The following is a 7,754-nucleotide window of genomic DNA, read 5'->3' as shown; positions in this document are numbered from 1 at the left end:
TACCAAAGCATTTTCTGCCACAGCGAATCCAGCCTAAACTACAAATATATTGCGCAATGTTATTGCGGCAACTATAAAAGACAGCTCCTACCATGATTCCACCACTGCTACATGATTTAGTGGAAGAGAGATTACGCGAGGTACACGGCAATGATGGTTTACTTAAATAGAGCAGTGTGAATGCACCTTTTTTTACTAATTAAGATATATGCACTGACATATATGAAACCGGAGGCGCAAAAGGTGATTATGATCTTTTCGTGCCTTCACTCGACTTTTTCTATGCTCTTCCAACACCTTCATTAACGATTCTGTGGAAGCACCAGAGGGTTGTTTCTGAAAAATTTTCGTTTTAATTCTGGAAAGGTGTCCGACTAATAAGAAACATTTTCATAAACGGGTTAAAAGATTCGACATTAGAGATAATTCCACCGTTCTTCCAAGAACTCAAACACCGCGATCTCTTTTTTAACGAATAAATAACTGAGAAAAACTATGCTGTTTTTCATGCCAGGGTTATCAATGTTTCGCAAGAATTTACTAACCTAACTTATGTGTAATAGTCACTTTTAAATATACTTCTTGCTTAAGTTAAGACAATAAATACTCGTTTCAGAATTTTTGATTATCGAAGATACACTCTTCGTTAGGATCAAAGGTATACCTTTAAAACCTCTTGAATTGTCCTTATACTTAAATGAAGCGATCCCGTGGTTTCCGCAACAGAGTGCTCATCAAGTGTAGATGAAGCTAAAAAGAAAAAACAACTCTATACACATAAAAGGAACCCGAACTAAAGCCAATTTTTCCATGTAAATTACCTTCAGGCAGGATCAGAGATATACCATGGAATTCTTTAGCAAGATCATGATGTCGAGATGTAGCTTTGGCTATTAAGGCTAAAAAACATATATGTATATATACACATATATGTATATATATGCATATATATATGTATATACACATGTATGTACGTGTGCATACGTATACATATATATATATATATATATATATATATATATGTAAAAGAGTGAATATGCAGTGGATGGCTATAGAATTAATATGAAAATGCAGTAACACACAAATAGGAGTGCTCGTTTGTACGACTCCTGAAGATGAAAGAGAAGGGTTTGTCGGTTCGTTGGTAACATACGATGAATCCAGAATCCGCTTGGGAGTACTCCAACTATGACTCAAATTAAGCTGAAATTTGAACGCCTCAGGAAGCTTAAAACATACAGTAACAGTTCCAAGAATGTTCTTAATCACTTTTTGCATGTCTAATAGCATGTGATCGTAGTCTTTATTGGTAACATCACTCGTTATGTTTTCCTTGTTTACGATTTTAATACTAACGGAAACCTAGAACAAGATATTCAATCGTTTAATAATGATAGAACGAAATACTTGTGATTATACCAACCGCGCCGTTGTTGCTTTCTGAAGGTGCTTCATTAGCAGCATTCAAGCATGTTCCGTCAGATTTCAGGCAACAATCACCATTATCCTGCAGTAATATAGTTGATGAAACGAATAACTGAGAAAGTTTTAAAAGACATACCGGCACTGGAAGGCCTTGGGAAAATCTAGCCTTATTTGTTTTTTCGCACGAAGAATGATTAATAATGGACTGGTGACTGCCTATGTTTAAGACATGAGAACGCTCCTCAGAGCTGTCCCAGGATAACGAAGAGATATTCGATCCGTATTTTACCACTTTCATAAAGAATACTAAAACCCTCAAGGATCAGCTGAATCTACCCCCAAATTCAAAGACTAGTGGTTGGAGGCGATTCCGATGGAGCAAGTATTGGTATTAGCAAATATGAGATATCGGGTGATGTAACATGTATAATAAAAAGTATAGTTCGATTAACTTGTCTAAGCCTAAGAAAGAGTCGCTATAGTTACTAGTCTTTAGCAAATTTTATTTATCGAAAGCACAAATTTAAGTACTAATAATAAAACCACTACTTTATTCTTCTATTATAAATACACCTGTTCTTCGTCATATTTCACTTGCAGTGTTCAAATGTGTAGTTCGTTTGCGAATTTCTCTTATTTTGAATGAATTCTTTTCTTAACGATGTTATATTCTAAAATTTTACATTGTTCTTAAACGTGTTCCTTTCTTTTTGTTATGTAGATTTTTACAGGCTGTCTTCCATGGCGGTTCATAGTAGAATAATAATATAAAAAAGACAAACCACGTGCATCAAGAGGTTTTGAGCCCAAATAGAGCGATTATCTGTTGATAGCGAAATTGAGAGCCTCTCTGTCGATCGTTTCAATGATTTTGCTTGCGGCTCATCATCGACATTCTGCATTCTGCATAGACTTTTCGCTTTCGGTACATCGTAGAAGGACTTATCGTTCCGTGTTTTTAACATCGATGCATTCTCGTTGTTGCTAACTTCACTACGCCTTTGTGCTCTATCGGCACTGCGAGACTTTCGTTCTTGTTTCAGTTTTTTTCTTCTCTCTTTTTCAACCACGATTCCTCTACGTTCCTGAGATTTGTCAATGTCAACTGCTACTTCACCACATTCCTTTCTGTTTTCGCCCTAAAAATTGCTTCCATCATTATTCACACATGTGAGCAGAAATAAGCCTACAATTTTATTTGGACGGTTCATTTTCGGGCATTGGAAGGGTAGTGGTTGAAGATGTTGTAAAACACATGCATAATAAGTGTAGTTTTCCACGCCTAGGGCCAGCCAACCCTCCCAACCATCCGAAATCGGCAGATTGGTGCCAGATTTATTGGGACAAGCCTCCTTCGATCTACAAAGAATAGCGACTCCATTTGAATGAATATGTGAGAAAACTCTAGCACAGCTATCAAAATTTTCCAGCAATATGTGTAGATCTGTAAATGGATACAAGGTAAAAGCAGTGCACATGGCCAATTCAATTACCCATTTCTATTCCAGAAAAAAACAAACGCACACGTTCCATAAGCTTGAAACGTTTGGCGTTGAACAATCCTTAGAGATACGCCACGCATTCGAAATTCGTTAATTTTTTACTTTTTTTTTCATTTACTAAAATTGACCCAATACATATTTGGTCCAGAAAATAATTCGTTATGACCTTTTAATATACGAGGTATAGTATTGATTGCCTAACAAATAAATCTTGTACGAATTCGCCTTCACTGAATGAATGGCGGCTTGGTCACGTCGAATTGCTGGGTCGACTCGTGACCACATGTATTGCATGGCACTTTTATCCACTGCGCTTTTCCGCGCACTCTAACTTACCTCAACTTTCCTTCCCACCGTTTCTCCACACGATTTGGTAAGTTTTTCCACTTTGTACGGTTTGTTATCTGAATTTTTGGCGTTGATATGCACACATCGCTGCTCAAGAAAACGAAAAATCTCACACTCTGCTAACCTTCATATTACGACGATCTGTTATTCCAACGTATTTAGTATATTTTAAGTTTTGTTAAAATTAAAAAAGAGCTAATGAAGAAGTTTGCGATTATTCGGCACACATAGAAGAAAAAACATAACTAGCCTCGAAGAACAATTCTACTACCCTCTCTTGAACTTTTTTTCGCTTTTTCTTTTTCGTAGTCTTCCTTAAAATATCATCGTTATTTGATTTATTTTTTCTAGTTATTCGTCGTAAAGTCGAAAAGAAAAGATGTGATTTACAAATATGATGAGATAAACTCCATAATCGTTGTTTTGTCTCCGACACGAAGAATTAATGTGTGACAAAGCAGAGAAGCTGTTATACCACTAAGGTTAAGTATTGTTAACCATTTATTTTTTGCATAGGTAGGTTATATGTTATTGCCTTCGCATTCGTATTCTCGTCCGATCGATACCTATCGTTTGTGCGCGCATCCGCAATGCTGTTACGGCTCGCTCAACCTATCACAGGTGTATTTTTGCTCTGCCTACTTTCAGTCTATGTTAATTTTGTAGCCTTTTTTCTAACTCACAAAACTTTATGCACTTTTTGGCATAGCAAAATGTTTGAAATACAGACTTGGTAAGTTAGAGAATAGTTCTACGTAGTGGTTTTCTATTGTGGTTGTTAAAAATTGTAATTATGCATCAGAAAGAGAGACTTGTAAATTATGTAGTTAGGTACATAGAAAAGTACACATGCGATGTACACATGCGCACACACATTACATTTATGCACAATTGAAAAAAGCTTCAAAAATTTTTACTCACTCACCGACATCATATGATTCTACCTTCTACACCGCAACACCGCAAATAAACTAAACCTCACTCAGTGCTGTTGTATTATCATCGTCGTACTGAACAAACACCAACCAATTCATTCAAAAGTATGACATTATCAGGGCATTATCAAAGAATGTTTTGTAACAATTTTTTCCTCATTGGTATTACCAGCCCTTAATCAAAAGTATTTCCTAAGCAGAAGTGCTCGCATCTTACCTCTGGTGGTACGTTCTTCAACGAAAATGCGAATGCTGACAGAACCTAAATCTTTAAACTGTGGTCCGATATATATATACATATAAACGTTTGTTCATGTGTACGTATTAAGGTATACCTACGTATTTTCATGTGAATATTTGGGCGTGTATATTTGCTTGTGTGTGTTTGTATTCTTCGTTCGTGTAAAGATACTCTAAAAATCTGAATTCATTTTTTAAATTAGCGACTCTTCAAAACATTCTCATCGAGAATGGCGTGTCATTGGTTTACTTGATATGATTTCAGTATATCGTTAATAGCGAATTAAATAAAGATTCAACACCAGCTGTTGAGGAGACTGGTCCGGCAGCATCGGATGAGCCAACTGGATCAATCACCGAGGTTCGTTCATATTTTAATCGTATGGTTTCGTAATGCTAGCGGAATAGCTGTGTAATATAAAATGATTCTATATACTGTACATCTAACTAGGTAAGCATTTACAAGTATTATACTGTATACATGTGTACCACTGCTGCTAGTATAAGTCGCAGCTCGTTATTTCCGTGCGTCGAACACAGAATTCAGATTGCGTCTACTTCGAACGTCGACAATAAAGAAAATAAGACAAAAGAGTCGGATGATAAAAGGAGCGAAGCTGTCGAAGATGCTGACGGTGAAATTAATTCACAATCAAAATCCTAATATTTCATATGCTCTTATTTAGAGACTATTAGCAAGCTCCAATCACTCCAGGTTAATATTGATCACATCACGCATCATTTGTTCTGGTTTTACTCTTGTCTTCAGTACTTTGATGACAATTTTAATCTGTCGTTTTGTCTTGTCGAAGATCTTATTCTTGTCTAAGTTGGATTCTGTAGTCCGTGACTGCACTGGAAATGTTGAAGTAGGTACTTTTTCTGACACTTCCAATTCAGGGCGACAGATTGCTGATGGTGAAGTGAGAATCATCTTAGAAGAAATCATTGAAGCTACGACTATAAATACTGTATTTTCTAAGCTCTGAAGCTCAACATTTGCAATAATATCTTGTTTAATTGTTTGTTAAAAAAAAGAATAAATCATTGAGAAGACTTGTACGAATGAAATTGTAATGTAGTTGAACACTCGGCTTCGTCAAAACGATTGTCTGAAAAAATGCTAGGTGTTCACATAACTTGCACCCTTTAAACGATTTTTCTTCACAAAATATTCAATAAAATGTTTCTCTAAAATGTGACGTTTACAACATCATTTAAACATGATTGAAATCCGTATCGTTTACAATGTACACTATATATATATATATATATATATATACATATTACAATTATTGCAGTGTACAACCTCTACATTGACTACATCTAGTATTGACCTGTTTGGTACACATTAAAGTAGATTTTTTCGAACCTGTTATAACAGGCAACACAGCGTCTCTGTCATTCCGTTGTCTCGAAATTCTATCAGCCTTTCAAGTACATGGCTAAGTGATAGCGTTAGGACACTAATAATTTCATAAATATTCAAGTACACTCGTATCTTGTGATGTCTGAGAAGTCCCTGGTAAATTCTGTTGGGTAGTTCGAAATGTAATCTAATCCTATGAAACCTGTCTTCCATATCGTTGAATGAATTATAGGAAACATGGAGGTGAGCCATAACCTTGAACGTTTATTTTTTAACAAAACTTGACAGCAAACGACGATGGATTGTTTAGACCTGATGATAATTCTAGTCTATAGTAAGCACATAATGAGTTATGATGGTTTATCCAAAACTCCCAATAATTTTCCGACAACTAAAGTACTTGAGGCACCGCAAGAGCTTGGAGACTTAAGAAAGTGACCTTAGCTTTGTCGCTTTGAGGTTATAGAACAAGATTCTTCTCGAATACTACTTTTGGTGTACATTTGCTTCAAAATCCACATTCAAGGAATATGCAAAGAATGCCCAAATTCCTAAATTTTTTGACATCATAAAGTATACGAATATATACATATATATTAGAAAAGAATGCCTTTTTTGAAGAAAACAGTGGAATTCTATCTACGATTTTTACTTTGGTCATTAAATTTCAGAAAATATGCAAATGCAGTGTATGGCAATGCTTGGGTTAGGACTTTTATAAATTCCAATTTTATGACATGTTATGCAGACAGAAATCATTGGAATTAAATCCATCAATTAAGTGTGTTTGTTCTTAATTCAATGTTATCCTCAGTGTTGGTGATATTAATGCCTCAGGGATGCGCTATGCATTCGAGCTAATACATATTAGAGATGATTGAATGAGTATGACATTTAAACAATGACTTTCGTTGGGCAACTCACCTATCAAGTCAATGTTTTTATCCTCCCAAACATATCCACTACCAATTTTTGGAATCCGGAATGATGGAGGCCTCGGTTGCCGAGAACACGAGATCGAGCCAAAGGCAACGTGGCCAAGCACTGAAATGCACCCCTTTGGTAAAATTGCGAGGTCAAAATTTTTGCGTATTATTGAGTACCATTATTTAGCTCTATTCTTTTATTATACAATTAGAAAGTTTGTTTCTCCGCAATTAAAGTACAACTAGACGTCGTAATGATCTTATCGACAAGGATGAGAATAACCTGCTTGCAAACAGTTATGTCGATTGCCTAATTGTCGTTTTACTTTCCACCGCTTTTAATTTTCATTTTCAATGTTATTGTGGTTGTTAATAGCAAATAAACGAGTTGATTGACATTAACACCGAATTTCATTATGGTTCCGCCGCTTATTCTCCTCTTTTCTGAGGAATTGCTGTAGCTGCTTCGTATTATCATTCATACAATTTCGAGCGAATGGAAAACCCTACATTTTCTGTCAACAATATTTTATATGGATATCAGCAGGTAAATTTGAAAATTCACATGTATTTTGTAAGGATATTTGCGTTCTAACAGTAACACTTTAAGATGAATGATAAAAAAAATCCGGTGTGCTCGAAATGACGAAGCTGAATTCGTGGACCAAAATTGCCAAGAAAAGAAAGTTAGAACTTCATTCACGAAAAATCAGGTTTATTATTTATTCACATAATTAGTTAGTAATGTATTAGGTTGTTCGGAGAATAATGTTGCTTTCGTAATGTCATTTTTCTTCTACAAAGGATAGAGGTATAAAGTGGTTGGCGTTGATCAATCCCTAATAGATGCACCATGCATTCGACTTCATCGGACATCGTAGAAGTGATTGAATGATGTCTGGCCTATACTATAACTTGCAGGTGCTGCGCGATGTGTCAACTCAGTGTTTTTTATATCCTCCCATACAATTCTGGTACCAGTTTGCTGAACCGGATGGATGGAAGGTTT

General features: G+C 35.7%; 1 long non-coding RNA gene across 1 annotated transcript; it reads right to left on the bottom strand.

Annotated features, from left to right (window-relative positions):
• Positions 1–685: 685 nt before the first annotated feature.
• Positions 686–1,203, bottom strand: LOC309798434. Its single transcript, XR_014293129.1, has 3 exons — positions 1,083–1,203; positions 822–899; positions 686–750 (listed from the first exon to the last, which is right to left on the bottom strand). It is a non-coding gene; the product is annotated as an uncharacterized lncRNA (long non-coding RNA).
• Positions 1,204–7,754: the final 6,551 nt, after the last annotated feature.

Source organism: Mesoplodon mirus (assembly GCF_964341445.2).
Source record: "Mesoplodon mirus genome assembly, contig: HAP1_SCAFFOLD_3430, whole genome shotgun sequence".
In the NCBI taxonomy this organism is placed as follows: Eukaryota; Metazoa; Chordata; class Mammalia; order Artiodactyla; family Ziphiidae; genus Mesoplodon; species Mesoplodon mirus.
Note: the sequence above shows the minus strand (reverse complement) of the source record. Positions and strands in the feature narration are given on the sequence as shown.